We start from the raw sequence: 24,149 nt of genomic DNA on the forward strand, positions 1-24,149 counted from the left end.
AATACTGGAACTTGAACTCAGGGCCTGGTGTTCATTCTTGGCTTTTTCTCTCAAGGCAGTCCCTCTACCACTTGAGCCACAGCTTCACTTCCAGCTTTTTGCTGATTAATTGGAGATAAAAGTCTTATAGACTTTCCTGCCCAAGGATGGTTTTGAGTAGCTAGGGTTAAGAGGATGAGCTACCAGCGCCCAGCTATAAAATTCACTAAGTATACAATTCAGTGGGTTTTAGTATATCCACCAGATATATATAACCATCACCACTAATCCATAACATTTTCAACGCCCCTCTTCCAAAATAATAGTAGCCCATTAACAATTACTGTTTTCTTTCCTCTAGTTCAACTCTATTTTCTGTCCTTATCTTCCTTGCTCATTCCCACTGGTAATTGAACCGAGGGCCTCACATTCGCTAAGCAAGTACTCTAGCACTTATGCCATATGTATGTCTCACAGACATGTTTTAAGCTAAGTTAGTTGTAAGAGACTTCCTTGTTTGTTTAGGGTTTTGTTTTTTGTTTTTTTGGTTTTTTTGGTTGATCATGGGGCTTAACCTCCAGGCCTGGGCACTGTCCCTCAGCTCTTCCGCTCAAGGCTAGTGCTCTACCACTTGAGCCACAGTGCCACTTCTGGTTTTCTGAGTGGTTTATTAGAGATAAGAGTCTCACAGGGGCTGGGAAGGTGGCTCAGTGGTAGAGTACTTGCCTTGCATGCATGAGGCCCTGGGTTCGATTCTTCAGCACCACATACACAGAAAAAGCTGAGCTGAAGAGCTCAGGGACAGTGCTCAGGCCCAGAGTTCAGGTCCCACAACCAAAAACAACAACAATAAAAAAGAGTCTCATGGACTTTCCTGCCCAGATTGGCTTTGAACCGTGATCCTCAGATCTCAGCCTCTTGAGTAGCTAGGATTACAGGCATAAGCCACCAGTGCTGGCTCCTTGTTTGATTTAATAGTCTGCCTGAAGTAAGCTTTTCATAAATGAATGCACTCCCATTTTCAAATTTAAGTATAAATAAATCATCTTATTAGCATATAGTAACTACATACATGATAATGTATTTCATTATGACAGTTTCCTCTTTTTTAAAAAGCTGGTATCAGAGTTTGAACTCAGGAATTCATCCTTGCTTGGCTGATGCTTTACCACTTGAGCCACACCTCCAATTAAGCTTTTTGCTGATTAACTGGAGAGGGGGCCTTGGGGATTTTTCTGATCACGCTGACTTCAAACCTGGAGGCACTCATCAGTGTAGCTGCTATTTGTGTTTTCAAAGTGGAGCTACAAAAGACTGGCCTTCACGGGGCTAGGAAGGTGGCTCAAGTGGTAGAACAGTGAAAAAGCAAAGACACTGCCCAGGCCCAGAGTTCAAGTCTCAGTACTAGTACACACACAAATAAAGGAAAATGCAAGCCTGCACTCCAGACTTACACCCAGGGCTTCCCCACACTCGTACTAGGAGCACTGGAGGCAGGAACCAAGTATGAGGGACCTTCACTTTCTTTTTTTTTTTTGGTCCGGTCATGGGGCCTGAACTCGGCCTGGGCGCTTTCCCTCAGCTCTTCAGCTCAAGGCTAGCGCTCTACCACTTGAGCTACAATGCCACTTCCGGCTTTTTTTCTTATGTGGTGCTGAGGAATCGAACCCAGGGCCTCAGGCATGCAAGGCAAGCGCTCTACCACTGAACCACCTTCCCAGCCTGGGACCTTCACTTTCTAAAGCATACACTCATTAAATGTAAGAGTGGGACTCGGAATTGGTCCTCTGTCTTTTATTTAACTTGCACCTTCCCAGCCCTGATTTTCATTTTTTAAAAACCTAGGCAGGGGGCTGGGAAGTTGGTTCAGTGGTAGACTGCTTGCCTCGCATGCATGAGGCCCTGGGTTCAATTCCTCAGCACCAAATAAGCAAAAAGCCGGAAGTGGTGCTGTAGCTCACATGGTAGAACGCTAGCCTTGAGCTGAAGAGCTGAGGAACAGCGCTCAGGCCCAGAGTTCAAGCCCTACAACCACTACTACCACCAAGAAAAAAAGATTGGTCTTGAGCCTGAAGGTTACTCCAACTTCAGATGTACACTAACATGCTCAGTGTAATCTTATATTTTTCTATATTCCAAGCAGAAAAACAAGCTCCAGCCAGCGAATCACTTAATACAAACTTATAGATGAAATAATAATAATATAATAAAATAAATAATATAATAAATCAATGATTTCTCATATAATAATAAACACACAGTAGGAACTTAACTTTTTTTTTTTTTTGGTCGGTCATGGGGCTTGAACTCTGGGTCTGGGCACTGTCCCTCAGCTCTTCAGCTCAAGGCGAGTGCTCTACCGCTTGAGCCACAGCGCCACTTCTGGTTTTCTATTGCTTTATTGGAGATAAGAGTCTCACGGACTTTCCTGCCTGGGCTGGTTTGAACTGTGATCCTCAGATCTCAACCTCCTGAGTAGCTAGAATTACAGGTGTGAGCCACTGGGGCCTGGCTGAACTTAATTCTTGTTCCCACTGATTTTTATTTGATGTTGATATTAGCTAGGGAAAAGCTGAAGAGGGACCCACAAATAAGTTACCTTTCTATCAGGTTAACGATACATATAGAATTTCAAGGGCTGAGATTAGAACTATTGGCTAAACTGAGTATTCTTTTCCTTATTGTTACTAGTCTTTAACTTTTCACGAGTATCATTTTCATTGCCACATGCATCAAGAGAAACTATCAAGCTATAATCCTAGCTACCTAGGAGGCTGAGATCTGAGAATCGTGGTTGAAAGCCAGCCTGGGCAGGAAAATTCATGAGACTATTATTTCCAATTAAGACCAATAAAGCCAGAATTGGAACTGTGGCTCAAGTGGTAAAGTGCTAACCTTGTGCAAAAAAAGTTCAGGGAAATTAGCTGGGTGCTTGTGGCTCATGCCTTTAGTACTAGCTACAAAGGAGGCTGAGGTCTGAGAATCTCAGTTTGAAGCCAAAGTCCATGAGACTCTTATCTCCAATAAACTACTTAGAAAAAAAAACTGAAGTGGTGCCTAAGGCTCAAGTAGTAGAGCACTAGCCTTTAGCAAAAGAAGCTCAGGGATAGCATCCAGGCCCTGAGTTCAGGACTCAGAACCAGCAAAAAAAAAAAAAAAAAAAAGCTCAGGAACAGTGCACAGGCCATGAGTTCAGACCCCAGGATTGGCACCAAATAAAAGGAACTATCTATCTGTGAGGGAAGGGATGACATTATCTAAAAAGAAATGTACTTTTTTTTGTTTTTTTAATGTTTTCCCCCCACCCTGAGTGCTTTATTAGTTAGAAGTCTTACTGCTTCACACAGAGAATGTCCTGTGATTCACTCTTTTTTGAGGGGGGGGGCCCGGTTGTGGGGCCTGAACTCTGGGCCTGGGCGCTGTCGCTCAGCTCTTCAGCTCAAGGCTAGCACTCTACTACTGGAGCCACAGCACCACTTCCGGCTTTTTTTTCTGCTTATGTGGTGCTGAGGAATCGAACTGAGGGCCTTATGCCTGCAATGCAAGCGCTCTATTGAGCCACCTTCCCAGCCCCGAGAAATGAACTCTTGACTTATGTAACTGTAACCGCTCTGTATATCACTTTTAATAATAATAATTTAAAAAAAAATTTTTTGGGGGTCCGGTCATGGGGCCTGAACTCTGGGCCTGGGTGCTGTCCCTCAGCTCTTCAGCTCAAGGCTAGCGCTCTACCACTTGAGCCACAGCGCCACTTCCGGCTTTTTTCTTATGTGGTGCTGAAGAATCGAATCCAGGGCCTCAGGCATGCAAGGCAAGCACTCTACCACTGAGCCACCTTCCCAGCCCCCAATTTAAAATTCTTTAAAGAAACTATTAACCAAGGAAAGGTTACATATTCCCCACAATGCCTTTCAAATAAAAGTCCCAAAAGATCTGGGTTTTGTGGTTATGCTGATAATCCTCGCTACTAAAGAGCCTAAGTTTGAAGCTAGCCAACCCAGACTCTCACCTCCAATTCATCACTAAAAAGCCAGAAGTAGAGCTGTGGTTCAAGTAGTAGAGCATCAGCCTTGAGAGAAAAAAAACCAAGTAAGAAGAACAAAAAATGGGTACAGTTTGGCTCTGCACCCTGTGTGGCCAAAGGTCAAATGCCCTATCCACGCAGCCCATTTCCTGCTGACATCTCTTATAGAGTAGGAATAAGAGTTGACACAAGAGCCATACACAGTAGATACTCAGTAAATGTAGCTTTGCTATGTGTGTTGCCAACGAGGAGCTACAAGCCAGTGCTGGTGGGTCACACCTATAATCCCATTGACGCTAGAGCCAGCCCAGCAGACAAGTCCATGAGAATCTTAACCTCCAAATAACAAGTAAAATCTCCAAGTGGAGGTGTGGCTCAAGTGGCAGAGTGCCAGCCATGAGTGAAAAAAACTAAAAAAAAAAAAAAAAAAAAGTGCAGGGCTGGGAAGGTGGCTCAGTGGTAGAGCGCTTGCCTTGCATGCCTGAGGCCCTGGGTTCGATTCCTCAGCACCACATAAGCAAAAAGAAAAAAAGCCAGAAGTGGCGCTGTGGCTCAAGTGGTAGAGTGCTAGCCTTGAGCTGAAGAGCTGAAGGACAGCGCCCAGGCCCAGAGTTCAGGCCCCACGACCGGACCAAAAAAAAAAAGTGCAAAGCCCTGCCTGGTGCTGATGGTTCACATCTGTAATCCTACCTAGCTACTCAAGAAACTGAAATCTGAGGATCAAGTCCAAAGCCAGTGGAGGCAGAAAAGTCCATGAGATTCTTATCTCCAATTAAGCAGCATAAAGACAGAAGTGGAGGTGTGGCTCAGGTGGTAGAGTCCCAATCTTGAGCAAGAAAGCCAAGAGCACAAGGCTTTGAGTTCAAATTCCAGTACCAGCACACACATACACACACACACACACACACACACACACACATGCTACAAAAGAATTCTGGACAAATTGCTAGTGTTTTAAGAAAACTCAGTCACAAGAAACAGAGAAGCCACCACTTAAAAGGTCAAATTGTGAGTTTTTATTGAAGAGCCGGAGGAGTGCTTATGGGCTCATATCTCAAAGACCAGCAGCCCCGAATGCAGCTAGCACAAAGCTTATATAGGCCCAAACCACACAAGGTATATAGAATCATACTCAACGAAAGTGTTATATATGAGCAAAGCAAACCAGATGAGGACACTTAACTCTGATGGGAGAAATCAAGGGCTAATTATATCTAGGGAAGCATAGACCTAGTCTCCTTACCTCACTAGGTTCAGCAGGGAGCTCTCAACAGGAATTAGGTTCACACCCACAGTGTGGATGCTGGAGGAAGCTCACCACAGCAGTGGCCTCTGAGTCATCACCCAGTCCCTCCCTTCCATATTCCTTTGTTCCCTAGGAGAGGAGTTGTGACTCACATGGGCTCTTGGCCTGGCCTGTGCCCTTCTGACCAGATCTGAGTCACTGAGGAAACTAAGTACCACCTCCTCTTCCTCAATGCTTACCTCACCAGAGCACTGTGCCCAGGTCCTGCTGCTGCATCAGACCACAGGGGAACCCCTGAGGTCTTACGGGCTGTTTATAACACTCCCACTACCTCCACCATTACCACTATCAGTCATTACCTTTACCACTAAAACCATCATCACCGTCACTATCAAAACTATCAGCACCCCAACTGTCACCATCACCACCATCAGTCGCCACCAACACCACCATCACCACCATTCCCCTTACTTTCATCACCATCATCACCATCACTACCACAACTGTCACCAGCACCAGCACCTCCCCAGCACTGCCACCACCATCTCTACCTCCACCATTGTCACAGTTACCAGGACTACCACCACTATCATCATGACAACTATAACCATCACAACTATTACAATCACCACCATCACCACTGTCACCATCACATCCATAACTACAAGCACAACCACTGCTAACATCACGATAATCACCACTATTGCCACCACCACCAACACCTCTGTCACCACCTCTACCACTTCCGCCATCACACCACTACAATCATCACCATGCCAAAGACCACCACCACCACCACTACGGTCACCAGCATCATAACCACAACCACGCTGTTATCACCTCCATGGTCACCTACATCCTCCATCTCTCCTGTCACGACCACTTCCACCACCATTACCATCACCACCACGTATTCTTTTTTGGCCTTTGCCTGTTTTTTTTCACTGTGTGTTTCATTCTGATCTAACTCCCAATCTATAAAAGACAAAATCTAGGAGTTGTAGTATGCATCATGCCCATTCACCCCCTCTAGTTCCTCTTAAGCTTTTTTTTTATCATGGCAAAATGTGCATAAAGTTTACTGCTTTAAGCCAGGCACCAGTGGCTCATGCCTGTAATCCTAGCTATTCAGTATACTAAGATCTGAGGATCCTGGTTCAAAGTCAGCCCTGGCAGGGAAGTCTATGAGATTCTTATCTCCAGGTAACTACAAAAAAAAATCCATAAGTGGATCTGTGGCTCAAGTAGTAGAGCTTAGCCTTCAGTAAAAAAAAAAACCTCTGGGACAGCGCCCAGGCCTTGAGTTCCCCAGGACCAACACTAACATCCACATCCACACACACACACACACACACACACACACGTATATATGTGTTTGTGTATATATGTGTGTATGTATATATATAATTTACTGCTTTAACTATTTTTTGTGTGTGGTGGTATTGGGGTTTGACCTCAAGGAACTGTACCACTCAGCCACATCTCTAGGCAATTTGAACCATTTATAATCATACAATTCAGTTGCATCTGGAACATTGACAGTGTTATACAACCATCACTGCACTCCATTCCCAGAACATTTTCGGCATACCAGACAGAAACCTTGTATCCATGAGGCAGTAGGTCCTAATTCCTCTCTCCCAGTTCCTGAGACCCTCCATTCTTCCTCTGCTCTGTCTTTGTCCAACTCCAGGAATCATGAAATAGAAAAACACAGATCTTGTGCTTTCTTGGACCCAGTGGAATTTTTTTTTTGTTTTTTTTGGGGGGGCGTCCGGTCGTGAGACCTGAACTCTGGGCCTGGGCACTGTCCCTCAGCTCTTCAGCTCAAGGCTAGCGCTCTACCACTTGAGCCACAGCGCCACTTCCGGCTTTTTTCTTTTTTCTTATGTGGTGCTGAGGAATCGAACCCAGCGCCTCAGGCATGCAAGGCAAGCTCTCTACCACTGAGCCAACTTCCCAGCCCAAATGGAAATTGTTTTACTCCTGTGCTACTTCTAACACTCTGGTACCAGAACCAAAGCAGCCACTTCACAGAAGCTCTCTCCCTCTGGGTCACGTACTGTCCTAAAGACTTGGATTTGTTTGTTTTAGTGCTGGCCCTGGGGTTCGAATTCAGAGCCATGGTGCTGTCCCTGAGCTTCTTTGTTCAAGGCCAGCACTCTATCACTTGGGCCACAGTTTCACTTCCTGCTTTTTGGTGGTTAGCTGGAGACAAGTCTCATGGGTTTTGAATTGCAATCCTCAGATCTCAGCCTTCTAAGTATCTACAATTACAGGTGTGACCCATGGGCACCTGGCAAGGCCTTGGGTTTATTAACTCACTGAGCCCTCAAAACAATTCTCGGAGGTGGAATGTGATCATTTGAGCCCCATTCCACAGTCAAAGAAACCAGGGCTCTCAGACATCAGTGCCAGCCCCTGACCACAGGCACAATGTCAGTTCTCCAGTTTCTCTTGGGGATGACAGAAATGCAGCTCTGCCTCCATGGCATTCCTGACCCTGTCAGGGCACTTAGGAAGACTTCCTAACATCTCATCTTACTCAGGACTAAGAGGAAGTGGGGAAGGAAGTCACTATCAATTGGATTTGCCAAACTAATGTCTTTTTTTCTGGGGGGGGGGGGGTTGGTCCTGGGGCTTGAACTCAGGGCCTAGGTGCTGACCTTGAGCCTCTTTGGGCCCAAGGCTAGCACTCTACTATTTAAGCCAGAGCACCAATTCTGGCTTTTTCTGAGTAGTTTATTGGAGATAAGAGTCTCATAGACTTTTCTGCCCCGGCTGGCTTTGAAATGTGGCCCTTAGATCTCACCCTCCTGAGTAGCAAGGATTACAGGCATGAGCCACAAGCTCCTGGCTATGGGTTTTTTCCCCCAAATATTTTTTTTCTTTTCTGATATATTATTCTTTTGGTTTCTTCAAGGGGACTGTTAATTTGCATTTAGAACCTCGGCTTGCTAGGCAAGTACTTTACTAGTTGAGCCACACCTCTAGCCCTCTGTTTTATTTCTGAGATATAGTTTTGCTAACTTTGCCCAGGCTCGCCCCTACAAACTAGTTTCTTGGAGTGAAGACTAGCTCTGGTGAGAAATGAGACCTTGTTGGAAGATGCCTAGAGCAATGCAGAGTGGAGAGATCCAAAGACCTGCTCCCACGCCTATCACTCCTTACCAGCTACCCTCAGTGAGTGAAGTGTCCTTATTGTGGGACCAGACACCCCTGGTCACCTTCCCTGATGCTCTGAGCAAGTTACCATGGCCCAAGGAAACCACAACCCCACCTACCTAGGCCTATATTCAGCGTTGGACTGGTAACCAGAGCCATAATCAGCTTGGCCACAACCCTTGCTCAGGCTTGAAAGGATAAAGGCCCAGCACTGGGCACTGCCCTGAAATCTATAAGAACCCAAACTGGAGGTTGCCCAGCAGTACTGAGCAGGCAAGGTCAACCCAAACTGTTACATCAAGTCCGCTACATCAACTCTCCATAATACTACATAAGCCAGGAGCTGGTGGCTCACACTATAATGCTAGCTACTCAGGAGGCCGAGATCTGAGGATCACAGTTCAAAGCCAGCTGGGGCAGGAAAGTCTGTGAGACTCTTATCTCTAATAAACCACCAGAAAACCGGGAATGGAGCTGTGGCTCAAGTGGTAGAGTGCTAGTCTTGAACTGAAGAGCTGAGGAAGAGAGCCCAGGCCCAGAGTTCAAGCCCTGACAAAAAAAAAGCAAAAACTATATAGCTACTTAACAAGTAATAAATCATAAAGATTACAGTAGCAACTTTAGGGGAGGAGTGAAAGAAGGTTTTTGTAAGAAACACCTGGTTGGAAAGTTAGTTCTCACTTTCCCTGTCATTCATAGAGAGATATACATATGTGTGTGTATGTGTGTGTGTGTGATAATATACCTGATATATCTGAGAAAATATATTTTAATGAATATATATTTAAATGAATATAATACTTTAAATATTACAAATATTTTGTTTTAAATATTTTTAAAATGTAATGCACATTTACATATAGGTATAAATAAACATGACATTCAGGTACATGTACATAAGTGCACCTAATAATTCATAGGTTTAGAAAACCTAGGCAGGGCTAGGAAGTTGTCTCCAGTGGTAGAGTGGTAGAGTGCTTGCTTCACCCCATGACTGACAAAAAAAAAAAAAAAACCTAGGCAACTTGAGGGTAAGAATAGGAAAGGGGAAATGGGGGAGAATAAAGGGGTGACCAAGAAACATCAAACTCATAATCTGACCTATGGAGGACTTGTAATGACTACTTTGTACAACTACTTAATAATAATAATAACAATATTTTTTTAAAACCCACAGGCAGTGAGTGCCAATAGCCACATCAGTGATACACATCAGTACACAGGAATTTGTGATCTGCAGGATAAGGTTCAAGGCCAGTCTCGGCAAAAATCTGGAGATTCTACTTCAAAAGAATAAATTGGGTGGGCTGGTAGAGTGCTTTCCTCACATGCATGAAGCCCTGGATTCAATTCCTCAGCACTATGAGCAGAAAAAAGCTGGAAGTGACGCTGTGGCTCAAGTGGTAGAGTGCTAGCCTTGAGCTGAAGAGCTGAGGGACAGTGCCCAGGCCCAGAGTTCAGCCCCCACAACTGACGGGGGGGGGGGGGGGGGGGGGGGGGCGGGGAATAAACTGGGTGTGGTTGTGGTGACCTACCTTATCATCCCAACTAAAACAGGAAATGTAAGGTCATAATCAAGGCCGGAAAAGACGAGCAGTGAGACACTATCTCAAAAATAAACAGAGCAAAAAAGACTAGGGCATAGCTCATGCAGTACAGCAGGTTTACCTAGCAAACCAGAAGGCTTAATTAAAAATCCAGCACCTCAAAAGATACAGGCAACAATTGCATTTTGTCTCTACTGTCTAAACTTTCCTTTATCAGTTCAATGAATGTTCATTACCTGTGCCAAGCAAGATGCAGGAAATGCAGAGGGGACAAAGATAAGAAAAATTCCAACTGAGTACCAACAGCTCACACCAGTCATTCTAGCTACTCAGGAGGTTAAGATCTGAGGATCCCAATTCCAAGTCAGCCCAGGCAGGAAACTCCATGAGACTCTTACATCCAATTAACCAGCAAAAAGCTAAAAGTGAATAGGGTAGTTCAAATGGAAGAGTGCCAGCCTTGAGCAAAAAAGTTAAGGGACAGTGCCCAGGCTCTGAAGTCCAAATATTGGCCCGAGCACGCACACATGCATGCATGTATACTTGTGCACGTGCATGCACGCGCATGCACACACACACACAGAGGAAAGGAAAGGGAAAGGAAGGAAAGAAAAAGGAAGGAAAAGGGGGAAAGGGAAAGGAAAATTTCTGCCTTTGTGGAATTAACTTTAGTGAAAAAGGCAGACCATAAACAAGATATATAATAAATCACAAGCAAAAAATAGACCAGACAATGGTACAGCAGTAAGGGAAGTAAAGAAGGGAAGGCAGAGAGGAATGTTGGGGACAGTGGTAACAGTTGAGACACAAGGGTCACGGTGGTCTGAAGAAGCGAAGGAATGAGCTCTGCAGACATTGGGAGAACTTTTCAGGAAGGAGTAAGAAGAAATGCAAAGACCCTAAGGTGGGCAATCAGGAAGCACTGAAGCTAAGTCGGCTGGAATTGGGTTAAAAGGGGAACAGTGAAGTTAAAAAGGCTGGGCGCCAGAGGCTCACACCTGTAATCCTAGCTACTCAGGGGGCTGAGATCTGAAGATCAAAGTTCAAAGTCAGCCTGGGCAGGAAAGTCTATGAGCCTCTTATCTCCAATTAATCACCAGAAAACTGGAAGTAGAGCTGTGCCTCAAAGTAGCAGAGCACTGCCCTTGAGAGAAAAAGCTCAAAGACAGTGTTCAGGGGCTGAATTCAAACCCCACAATTGACTCCCCCAAAAAAGCATCAGAGAGGAAATGTGGCCAGATCAAGTGAAGACTGTAGCCACTTTGGGGATCTACAGTTTGTGGCAAAGAAAACAACAGCTACTCAGGGTTGTGAACAGAGAAGTAGGCATCTGCCCTTTACAAGAGCCTCCGGTGAGTGAAGAACAAGGGGAAAAGAAGGAAGGCCAGGGGCTGGGGATCAGCAAAGGCATCACGCTGTCATTTGGGGAACGAGGGCTTGGACAGGGCAGCAGGAGCACAGGAGGTGAGCAGTGGCCACACTTTGAAAGTAGGTACACTGAACCTGATCAGGATAAGGATGAGGCAAGAGTCAGAGATGATGCTCAGTCCCCCAGGCACAGGGCCTGAGCAACCTGCATGAGGGCTTGTCAGTAACTGAGATCTAAGAAGCAGATGTAGAAAGTAGAGGGTCTTGAAATCCAGGAAAAGGAATTTCAAGGAAGAGAGTGTGACCAGCTTCATCTTACACTGCTGGTGACTCGATCTGATGCCACCAAAATATGGGTCATTGAGATGAACAATAGTCTCTGGAGATGTGGGCAAAGGATGATTGGGAAGGAGGAGTGGGAGCCAGTCCTGACAGAAAGGACAGGTTCAAAGAATGGATTAGCATCATTATTGACAAAAGCCAGAAGCAACCAGAGTGTCATCAACAAATGAATGGAAAAAGAAAAGGTGCTAAAGAGACAGACTCACCAGCCAGTAGCTGGTGGCTCACACCTATAATCCTAGCTACTCAGAAGGCTGAGATCTGAGGATCGTGGTTCAATCCAGCCTGAGCAGGAAAGTCCGTGAGACTCTTTATCTCCAATAAACCACTAGAAAACCAGAAGAGGCGCTGTGGCTCAAGCGGTAGAGCACTCGCCTTGAGCTGAAGAGCGCAGAGACAGCGCCCAGGCCCAGAGTTCAAGCCCCACGACCAACAACAACAACAAAAAGACACACACACACACACAATTACAGCAAAAAGGGCTGGAAGCATGGATGAACAGGACAGTACCTCTATAGTGAATATAGGGCCTGAGTTCAAACCTTGCTGCCAAAAAAAAAAAAAAGATAGTAATGATAGTAAATTTTATATTGCATGAGTTTTATCACAATTTTTAAAGTGATAAACAACAGAAGGAAAACTTACATAAGAACTCTAGTTGGTTCTTTCACAAAGTTTGATCTAAACTGATGAGAACTGGGGCAAAATTAGATAAAGGGTTTTAAGGCGAAGAGAGGATTTTCATTATTTTTAAGTTGAAAGTAGTGACAACATCCTTATCTGCTGATAGGACTGAGGTAGACAAATGTCTTCAATTATTTTACATTATTTCAAATTAAAAGCTATGTTTTGGGTGGGTAAAAACATTTTGAACTCAATGGCAGTGATGGTTGTTCAGTCTTGTGAACATGCTAAAACATACTGAATTGTACACTCTTAGTTATTTTTTTTTGTGCTGGCATTAGAATTTGAGTTCAGAGCCTGGATGCTGTCTCCGAGTTTTCCACTTGAGCCAGAGCTACACTTCTGGCTTTCTGGTGGTTAATTAGAGATAAAAGTCTCACAGATCTATCTGCCTGGGCCAAGATCGTCAGATCTCAGCTTCCTGAGTAGCTAGGATTACAGGCATAAGCCACCCATGCCTGACAATGAATTGTACACATTTAAATAGTTGGTTTTTATAGCATATGAATCATATGTCAATAAATTATAAAAATAAAAACTAGCTGGCCACACTGGCTCATGCCTGTAATCTTAGTACTCAGGAGGCTGAGGTCTTAAGATTTCGGTTCAAAGCCAGCCTAGGCAGAAAAGTCCATGACACTTTTATCTCCAATTAACCAGCAAAAAGCTAGAATAGGAGTGGTGGCTCAAGTAGTACAGTGCCAGCCTTGAGCAAAAAATCTAACTCCTGAACTCAATGGCAGAGATGGTTTGCTCAGCCTGATGAATGTCCTAAAATATACTGAACAACTTAGTGAATGTTTAATGTTTTTTAATATCCTGGGTTTTTTGTTTGTTTGTTTTGTCGGACATGGGGCTTGAACTCTGGGCCTTGAGCTCTTCAGCTCAAGGCTAGTGCTCTACCAGTTGAGCCACAGTGCCACTTCTGGTTTTCTGAGTGGTTTATTGGAGATAAGAGTCTCATGGACTTTCCTGCCCAAGCTGGCTTTGAACCACGATCCTCAGATCTCAGCCTCCTGAGTAGCTAGAATTACAGGTGTGAGCTACCAGCACCCGGCTTATCCTGTTCTTTTATCGGCTGAATTCCCACATGGCCAGTGCACCTTGAGTGCCCACAGCTGCATGGTGGCTTGTGGCAGAGGCAAGGACACTTACACTTTGGCTGAGACTGAACGGGTTGCAAAGCACTTAGTTCCCAGAATAAATCCTCTGAGCCTCACTGTGAGCTACAGATAAATGGCCTTTCCACTAGGCCCTTCAGTTCTCAGATCTCTGGTATTAAAGTGGAATAAAAAAAAAATCCCTTCCATTCAAAACAAGAAAATCTGCATCATGCCACCAAAACATCAATCCATGTTGCCTGCCCTCCCTTACTTAACAACTGGATCCAATCTGAGAAATGATGTTGCTAGGTGATGTCGTCTGCCATCAAGAGAATGGGTAAAAATGAGATGCATGAAGCTGCTTCCAGTGTAACACAACATACTGTTTTACAGTAGCCCATCTGTCTGTCTGGATGAGGTCTCACTATGTTGCTCAAGCTGGCCTCAAATTCCTGGGCTCAAGCATTCCTCCTGCTCTACCTCCTGAGTAACTGGAACTACACAGGTACACCAAGATGCTTGTTGAATTTAAAATAGAGCTAGAAGGGCTGGGAAGGTGGCTCAGTGGTAGAGCGCTTGCCTTGCATGCATGAGGCCCTGGGTTTGATTCCTCAGCACCACATAAGCAAAAAGAAAAAAGCCGGAAGTGGCGCTGTGGCTTAAGTGGTAGAGTGCTAGCCTTGAGCTGAAGAGCTGAGGGACAGCTCCCAGGCCCAGAGTTCAGGCCCCACGACTGGACCCAAAAATAAATAAATAAATAAATAAAATAAAATAGAGCTAGAAGTCGGGCGCTGGTAGCTCACGCCTGTAATCCTAGCTACTCAGAGGCTGAGATCTGAGGATCACGGTTCAAAGCCAGCCCAGGCAGGAAAGTCTGTAAGACTCTTATCTCCAATAAACCACTAGAAAACTGGACGTGGTGCTATGGCTTAAGTGGTAGAGTGCTCTCCTTGAGCTGAAGAGCACAGGGACAGCACCCAAGCCCAGAGTTCAAGCCCCACGACCAACAAAATAAATTAATTAATTAAATTAAATAGAGCTAGACACAAAGATTGCTACCTGTAATCCTAGCTACTCAGGAGGCTGAGAACTGAGGATCATAGTTCAAAGTCAGCCCAGGCAGCAAAGTCCCTGAATCTCTTACCTCCAATTAAGCATCAAAAACAAGCCAGAAGTGGAGCTGTGGCTCAAGGGGTAGAGCACTAGCCTTGAGCACAAAAGCTCAGAGACAGTGTCCAGGCCCTGAGTTCAAGTCATAGGATAGGCGGCACACATACACACACACAAACACACACACACACACACACACACACACACACACACACAGAGGCAGTGCAGTTTGTTTATACCAACATCATCACAACCAAACATAAGAAATGTGTCTTCTTTCCTCATTGCTGCAACTAGGCAATTTCTTGGACCCTAATTGCTTACTGATCCAATTTTTGACCATGGAATATGTCTGTAACTGAATCAATCATGGGACAGAGAGTCCTTCTGGAACCTTCTCTTCCATGTAGCCACATCCCACGCCTGCTTCCCCCCCCACACCCCCCCTCACCCCCACCCCCGCCCCAGGGCTGAGGACGGAATTCAGGGCCTTGCACTTGCCAGGCAAGTACTCTTCCACTAAGCTAAATTCCCAACCCCCATCCTCCTGCTTCTAATCATTGTCTTTTCCCTTCTGTACAACTTCGTAAACATTGTCTTACACTCTAGTTGTTTTTTTGTGCAGTCAGTACTGAGACTTGAACTCAGTGCCTCACTCTTACTCAGGTTGCTTGCTCACAGATGGCACATTTGCCTCCAACCTAGCTTTTTGCTGGTTATTTGGAAATGGAGTCTCCAGGACTTTTCTGCCCAGGTTGGCTTCCTGAGTAGCTTAGATTAGAAGCAAGAGCAATCAGCATCCAGCTGTTAACTTTCTTCATGAGCATTTGTTATCACCACAGAATAGGGCTGCTCACATCTCCAACCACTCTCCACTCATCTCCTGCAGACTGCATCTCCCTTAATCAATCAGCTCTCTCTTCCAAAGGACTTGGGTGGTCATCTAAATATGTTTTGACTCACAAAGCTGGCCAAGGATTAGTGAGGTCTTGCCCAACCCAGAACACATGAACTGTGAGTGATTTCTTAAGGAAACCACTTGTGTTTGCAAGACTGCACAGAGCTTTTGTGAAATTAAAGCCATGCAGAGAGGAGAGGATGGCTCTCCTTACCCTCTGGGGAGATGTGTCATGCGAGGAGGTCATATAAGGTCATCTGAGCTGTACTTTCTGAAGCTGGGCCAGAGTCCAAACACCAAACCTCGGTGCTGAAGCACGCTTCCTTCTTTTGAGGGCTGGATTATATCATCGTGTTCTTCCTTACCCTAGCTTTCTGCGCACAACTCCTTCACTATAGGATGGAAATAAAATCCCTGTGAACTCACCACCTAGGGCAACTGCTTAAGGAAAGGAGATCAGCTAACCCAAAAAAACTTCACTATTGTGAAGACCTCAAAACAATGTCTATTGCCCAGGATGTTTTTCACTCCAGAAACAAACTAAAAATTCTGCCTTCAAGAGTGTTTTTAAATGGCCTTTTAAAAAAAGCAGTAATAAATAACTTAAACTACACATACATACTCACGCATGTGCACAAGCACTGTTCTGGTTTACAATGCAAGCTGGTTGCTGTAGCTGGGCTAGAAGTGTGGGGATCTGAACTTTCAATTGCAACTTTCAGAGTTGTTCCTTAAGGGTAGAAAACAAGATTCCCAATAATACAAATGTAGTCAACTTTGCTTTTTCTTTCTTTGTCCTATTCTGGAGAATAAAACCTCTGGCTCATGCCAAAACATTACATCTGGAACACATAAGCGCTTGCGTGGGTTGTGAACAAAGCTTTTAATATGTGCTGTTATTCCTTTTTATTCTTTTTGTTTATTTTGTGCCAGTGCTGGGACTTGAACTCAGGGCCTGGACTTTGCTCCTGAGTTTCTGTTCTTAAGGCTAGTTCTTTACCACTTGAGCCACAGAGCCATTTCCAGCTTTTCTGGTAGTTTAGTACAGACAAGAGTCTCACAGACTTTTCTGCCAGGGTTGGCTTTGAACCACAATCCTCAGATCTCAGCCTCTTGAATAGCTAGGATTATATGCGTGAGTCACCAGCGCCTAGCTCCTTCTTATTCTTATTGCATCCTTCAAACTGCAGAGAATTGGGAAGGGGGAGATTACCTTAGCAGTAGAAACCTTCCCTTCAATGAAATATTTCACCCAACAGACAAAATGAGGTGAATCAGGACCTGACTTCACTGGAGACACCACTGTCTGCAGTGGTTTCAGGGCTGTGGGCTTCCCAGAGCCCTGGTTCTCACCTCCTCAAAGTTGGAAGGCAGGGGCAGATGCCTCCTATTCTCTGCTCCCTCATTCCCAGCATGAAAGGCATCCAGGGCTGACAGAGGCCTCCCAGCTCACAAACTCAGACTGAAATACCTTCTCAGAAGTCCCCAGCCTAGGATTAGCCACAATATTGTGCTGTGTCACTGCTGTCAACTGCTGGATACATGTCTGTGCAGGCTGAAGGGCTGCTCTGAGTATCTCCTCTTCAGACTCAGCAACTAGGGGAGCTGAGTGAGTGACAATAGGTACCCAGGTTTCTTGCTGAGGGTCGTTAAGAGGGAGAGGCCATTCCAGATCCCCACCCCCACACCCAATCTCCAAAACCATGTCATCAACCTAACTTATCAAAATGTCAGCTATGCTGGACATTGGTGGCTCATGCTTATAATCCTAGCTTCTCAGGAAGCTGAGATGTGAGGATCAGGGTTTGAAGCTAGCCCAGGCAGAAAAGTCCAAATTAACCAGCAAATATCAAGAAGTAGAGCTGTGGCTCAAGTGGCAGAGTGCCAGCTTAGAGCAAGAAAGCTAAGGGACAGCACTCGGGCCTTCAATTCAAGCCCCAGGACAGGTATGGGCACAGGCACACACGTGCAAACACCCACCCACACACATACATCTTAACTATGTTTTTGCACACATCCATAAGCTGATCTGAAAACTCACAGGGGCCAAGGATAAAATCAGCTGATTCGTACTTCCTGATTGCAAGCTTACTACAAAGCTGTGTCGTTACAAAGCATGTATCCTGAGGGTGCACACAACAGTACTCACACATTGAAAGTCATAAAGATAAGAGGAACAGAAATGAGAACTCAGGATAGTTCCATTTATGATCAGCTGATTTTCACCGAGGATAAAGAAGATTCAACCAAGAAGGCTAATCGTTCCCTTTTTTTGAGACACTGATGCTATGTAACCCCAGCTGGCCTTCAAAGCCTGGGCTCAAGTGATTCTCCCAGTTCAACCTTCAGAGTAGCTGGAAAGGTGCAGCACTTAGGAAGCTGAATCAGGAGCATCTCAAGTTTGAGGCCAATGTGGACTACATAGTGAGTTCCAGACCTTGTCAAGGCTATACAGGGAGACACTATCACAACAGTTCTTCCAAAATAAAGAATGAAGTCAGAATCTTACCTCATTGCATACAAAAATGAACTAAATCTAGAGGGGCTGAAGGTGTGGCTCGGTGGTAGAGCACCAGCCAATGAGCAGGGTGTGGAGTAAGATCTCAGACCAAAAGGAAAGGGGAGAGAGGGAAGGGGAGAGGAAGGGAGGGAAGGGGGGAAGGGAAGGGAGGGGAGGGGGAGGGGGAAGGGGCAAGGGAGGAAGGGAACAAGGGGTAGGAGGGGAAGGGGGAAGGAGGAAAGGGGGAAGGGGGGAGGGGGAAGGGGATGGGAAGGAGAAGGGGGATGGGGAGGGGAAAGGAAAGGGAAAGGAAGGGAAGGGAAGGGAAGGGCAGGGAGGCAGGCAGAACACTACAAAACTTAGAAGAAAACACAAGCATAAGTCTTCATAGCCTTGGATTAGGCAAGTTTCTCAAGGATGACAGCAAAACCAAAAAAAGTAGGAGTAGGAAAAGAGATACATTCAGCTTCACCAAAACTAATAGTGTGTACTCAAAGGACACAATCAAGAAAGGGAAAAAACAAGCACAGGCTAGAAGAAAATACTGTAAAATTACCAACCTGAAATGGAACTAAACCCAGAATATACAAAGAACCCTTACAACTCAACAATAACAAGATATGTACTATGTTCTGATTGTGTGTATGTATACAGACATATATATACATATATATAATACACATATGCATGTGTACATGTGGTATATACATATGTATACATATACATACATATCTGTGTATATGCATGCTTGTATATGTATATACATACATGAATGTTTGTGGTGTTTTAGGTCTAGCTTACACATATGAGCAAAAACATACAATATTTGGCTTTTTGATATTGACTCAAATTTCAAAGGACAATTTTGCTAGGCACTGGTGGATCATACCTGTAGTCCTAGCTACTCAGGAGGCTGAGAGCTGAGGATGATGGTTCAAGGCCTCCTGAGTAGCTAGGATTATAGGTGCAAGCCAATGGCATTAAGCCTAAAATTTATAGTATAGAGCTACCCTATATGGCCCTTCTAGAAATTCCAGTACTATATATGTATTTCAGAGGAATGAAAACCTATTCCATGGGAGAAAGTCTTTTAGCTATTCATCAGATAAAGGAATGATATCCAGAATATAGGAAGAACACAAAACTTTAAGCTTCAAAAGCACAAATAATCCCATTAGCAAATGGGCAAACAAATCAACTGACAGTTCTCAGAAAAAGAAATACAAATGGCTAATAGACACATTTAGAAATGTCCAGCATCCTAAGCCATAAGGGAAATGCAAGTCAAAACTACACTGAAATTCCACCTCATCCAAGTCAGAATGGCAAACATCAAGAAAACCAACAACTGACGCTGGTGTGGATGTGAAGAGAAAGGGAATCTTCATGCACTGTTGGTGTGAATGTAAACTAGTGTGATCACTATGGAAATAAGTACATGAGTTCCTCAAAAAACTAAAAGTAGACCTACCTTATAACCCTATCATACTACTATTAGGCATATATCAGAAGGAACATAACCAACATACAAGAAAGATACCCACATACCCATGTTGATTGCAACGGTAGTTAAACAGTGGAATCAATCAAGGTGACAAGAGATAAATGGGCAAAGAAAATATAGTAATATATACCATGGGATATTACACAGTCATGAATAAAAATGAAATCATGTCATCTGCAGAAAAATGGATGGAATTGGGGAATATCATGTTAAATGAGATAAGCCAAACTCAAAAAGTCAAATGACATGCACACATATTGGAAGCTAAACCTAAGACATACATCTTCATTACCTGTTCATGTGTATGAATATGCATGAACATATATACCAGCAGCCACATATATAACAGCTGCAAGTAACAGTCCGTTCCCCCACATTTGTTACTCTTCAAATCACTCTGGTCAGAGTAAACCAGGTCCTGTTGGGGTGTGGATACCAAGTGAGGGGAGAGAAGGCTAAGGAAAAGGTCCATGATGAATATGGTAGAAGTAGTTAGTTTGCATGTATGAAAATAGAATATTGAAACCAGTTGAAATTGTTTCATGAAGAAGGTAGTGAGCTGGATGCTAGTGGCTCACACCTACAATCCTAACTACTCAGAAGGCTGAGACCTGATGATTGTGGTTCAAAGCCAGACCAGGTAGGAAAGTCCATGAGACTCTTATCTCCAATAAACCACCAGAAAACTGGAAGTGGCGCTGTAGCTGGAGTGGCAGAGAGCTTGCCTTGAGCTGAAGAATGCAGGGACAGCACCCAAGTCCAGAGTTCAAGTCCCATGACAGAAGAAGGAGGAGGAGGAGGAAGAGGGGTGGTGGTGGTAGTTGAGTATAGACTAGGGTATTCAGCTTTCAAGGCAGTACAAAAGCAACAGACAAAAGAGTGAATTAAAAATAGGTGATGTTTCTGGGCACTGGTGGCTCACACTTGTAATCTTAGCTATGCAGAAGGCTGAGATCTAAGGATCGAGTTTTGAAGCCAGTCCGAGAAAGGAAAATCCATGAGACTTTTATCTCTAATTAACCATTAAAAAAAAAAAAAAAAAAACCAGAAAAGCCAAGGACAGAACCCAGGCCCTGAGTTCAAGCCCCACAACCAACAATAAAGAAAAAAAGAAAGAAATAGGTGATGTTGAGAAAGGCAAAAAGATTTTTGTTCCAAAGTATACCTTGTGCCACACAGTGGAAAACAGAGGCAAGACTCGGTTCAATCTTTAGGATCTGGCTCAAAGACAGGCAAAACAGCTGGATTCTCTTACACATATGCCAACAAGAACAAAGACATCCTCATTACCCATCTGACTTTTCTCTAAGATATTCTCAAGGTGGTCTTGAATTTTCTGTTTGAAGGTGTGTTCTGAGCAATACTCAAAGGAACATGGCCTGCCCTGGATGGGGTAAACACACACACACACACACACACACACACACACACACACACACACGTGGCACAAAGTCTCTTGGGGAATCAGATGAGAGGGGAACCCTCAGGAAAAACATACACAGGTGCTCCAAGGTGCTTCAGGAGGATTGCAAGATCCAGGCTCAGCATCCCTATTTGTGGAATTCAAGAAAAAAAATAATAATCTAGCCAGGCACCAGTGGCTCACACCTGTAATCCTAGCTACTCAAGAGGCTGAGATTAGAGGATTGAGGTTCAAAGCCAACCTGGGCAAGAAAGCCTATGAGACTCATACTACCATTTAAGCCAGAAGTGGATGTGTGGCTCAAGTGTCAACCTTGAGGGGAAAAAGCTAAGGGCCAGTGCTCAGGCCCTGTGTTCAAGCGTACTGCGTACTGACATGTGTGCTGACACACACAAGAAAGAGAAAAAGAGAAAGGCAAAGGGAGAGAGTGAAACAAACTAAAGAAGTACGGTGGGGGCTGGGAAGGTGGCTCAGTGGTAGAGCGCTTGCCTTGCATGCACGAGGCCCTGGGTTCGATTCCTCAGCACCACATAAAGCAAAAAAAAAAAAAAAAAGCCGGAAGTGGCGCTGTGGCTCAAGTGGTAGAGTGCTAGCCTTGAGCTGAAGAGCTGAGGGACAGCACCCAGGCCCAGAGTTCAGGCCCCACGTCCGGACCCAAAAAAAAAAGAAGTACGATGGAAACTCCACTGATACAGGGACAATCAGCTGAAGAGGAAAGAATGGCCGACAGGCTTCTAGGCCTGTAAGTAGATAAGAGTTCCACAGTTGGACTTAGAGAATGTCAGCTTGCCAGGGGACTCAAAGCTGTAAGGAATTCCAGTGAAACCACATCCACGCCACCCGCACACCACTCAGGCAAGTCAAACATTCAGTCACATGCCCAGAGCTTCCAGGTCCAAGCCCCCTTCCCAACAATTTCCTTGACAAAGTCATCTCTAATCCCCCATTCTGAGAAACATTTCGAACAAGGCTGATTAAGCACAAGAAGGGTTCCAGCAAGGTTCAAGTTTTCCACTCTGAAGAGGCATTATCCTACTGTGTAGATAAGGCCAAATCTATAGCAGGAGCCAGGGAAAAGAGCAAGAAGCAGCAGGACACCTCACTGGGAGGGAAGTGTAGATGCTATTAGTGAGCTGTCTGGAATAACAATAACAGCAACTAGCACACAGAGAAGTTATCCGGTGTCAGCCACTACTGACACCTTAACTTCATGGAGGTTTGTACAGTAATGCTCAGTATCCATGAATTTATGGTACAAGGAGACCAAGTTCAGAAAAAAAACTGCATGTTCAGGATGCACAGACTTCAACACTGTACTGCAGATGCTTGATTCACTTTCCCTATAATGCCACCCTTCAACCAGTCTCAGATTTTCAAGCTGGCACTTAAATTCAGCATTGTATGCCTTTTCTGGCTTAGGAGGATAACCAGAACTTTTCTCTGGCTTCTAGGGTACCGTTTGGTTTTTGTGAGGCAGATTTTCACAAAATCAAAGGCAAGGAAACACTTATCAGAGCACAGAATGATTTAAACACAACTGACTACTTAGAAAAGACTGGGAGTTTCAACAGCATCAAGTATGGTGCAGCAGGCATTTAAAATTTTTGAAACTTCTTTTATTTATTATTATTTATTATTCTGGTTAAACCTTCATGTAACAAATCTCCTAATAATACCCACTGCTGTTGGCCCTGTAATCCTAGCTAATCAGTAGGCTGAAATCTGAGGACTGCAGTCGAAGCCAGCCCAGACAGAAAAGTTGGTCAGATTTATCTCCAGTCGACCCAGCAGAGAGACTGAAGTGGAGGGATGGCTCAAGTTGGTACAGTACCAGGTTTGAGTGAAAAAGACAAAGAGCCCAAGGCTCTGAGTTCAAACCCCAGTACAGGCATTAAAATAAATCTACCAATAAGGTGTAGTGTTATACTCTCCATTTTACAGATGAGGAAACAGGCACAGACATGTAGCTTGCCCTAACTAGTGACACAAAGCCAGCAAGGCTCTCCTCTTCCATACCTCAGGGAAGGAAGCAGTCACACCTGGGCAGTGCATGGAACGCTTAAAAATAAGTTTATGTGGGTACATTCGGGGCAACTGTTGTTTGGCAGTTCTCAAATCCTTGCCCGGCAATAAATCCTGGCAAGCCAAGACCTCCAGGAACATGCCCGTCTGTTTCTTCAATGTTCGGCGGACTGGGCGAGCGCAGCCCTCTGCCACCGAGCGCGCGGGAGCCCCGTCCCCCCAGCTCCTGGACGAGGCTCGCGCGCCACCGGCTACAAGCTCCCCCGTTCACCTGAACCCCCCCCCCCCGCACGGCGTCCGCACCCCGCCTCTCCTCTCCAGATCGCGGGTTTAAAAGACACGGCCGCCAGCAGAGGACCCGGGCGGGCCGCGGCGGCGCCCCCTCCCCGCCGCCAAGGGCCCCGCGCGCCCCCCACTGACCTGGAGCGGAGAGTCTGGAAAGGGGGCGCGCCAGGACAGGTGGCGCCTCCCTCCCCGGAAATGGCTCCGGGAACTTTCACCCAATCGCGGCCAGAGGACTGAAGCCGGGGTCCCGGGCCGGAGCGGGCGGCTGTTGGTGACTGGCGGGGTGTGGGTCACCTGCGCCCCGAGGCCTCTGCGTGTCGGGCCGGGTCGCTCCAGGGGGCGGTGGGGCTCGAGTGTGGTGGCGCGGCCAGTCGGGAGGGCCGATCGTGGAGGGTCAGGCGGAGGGCGGCCGCACTCGCCTCCGCACCCTGCGCCGGCTCGCCCGCCGGGCTGGAGGGCACCAGCGTCCGCGGCCGGGCCGGAGGCGGGGGCGGCGGGGCCTGCGGGGGTGGCTCCCCGGAGCGGGGCGGGACCGGGCGGAGGCCAGGCGGGCGGGCGGGCCACGTGACCGGGAGGCGGGCCCAGGACCCTCACCCCCACCCCGCCGGGGCTCCCGCGCGGAGCGAGGCGGGGCGTGACACCGAAACACGCCCCGCGAGCCCGGGTCGGGCGCCTGCGCTTCCCACGCCCTGCCCGGTAACGCTTAGAAGCGGGGGCGAGTGCGGCCCCAGACACATCCTCCGCCTCTCGATCAAGACCCCGGTGGAGAGTTCGAGGGGGGTCAGAAAAGTGGTGCATGGGCAGCCCATGCCTCCTGCTCCCCGGTCCAGAACGCTCAGAGGACGACCCGAAGGCGGCTCCCGGAACGACCGCTGGTGCGGAGGGAGTGTGGCCACTTTTTGTGCCAGAAAACACGAAGGCTAGAGCCAGCACCGAGGCGTGGAACCCC

General features: G+C 46.0%; 1 protein-coding gene across 1 annotated transcript in view; it reads right to left on the minus strand.

Annotated features, from left to right (window-relative positions):
- The window catches only part of Arhgef3 (Rho guanine nucleotide exchange factor 3), a 353,091-nt gene extending 329,666 nt beyond the window's left edge, over positions 1-23,425 (minus strand). The window contains exon 1 of the mRNA XM_042679973.1: positions 23,336-23,425. The gene's annotated coding sequence lies outside the window, so the exon portion shown is untranslated. The remainder of the gene's footprint in view (positions 1-23,335) is intronic.
- Between the last annotated feature and the right edge of the window lie 724 nt (positions 23,426-24,149).

This window comes from Dipodomys spectabilis, unplaced genomic scaffold (genome assembly GCF_019054845.1).
Source record: "Dipodomys spectabilis isolate Male_0828 unplaced genomic scaffold, ASM1905484v1 ptg000054l, whole genome shotgun sequence".
NCBI classification, from domain to species: domain Eukaryota; kingdom Metazoa; phylum Chordata; class Mammalia; order Rodentia; family Heteromyidae; genus Dipodomys; species Dipodomys spectabilis.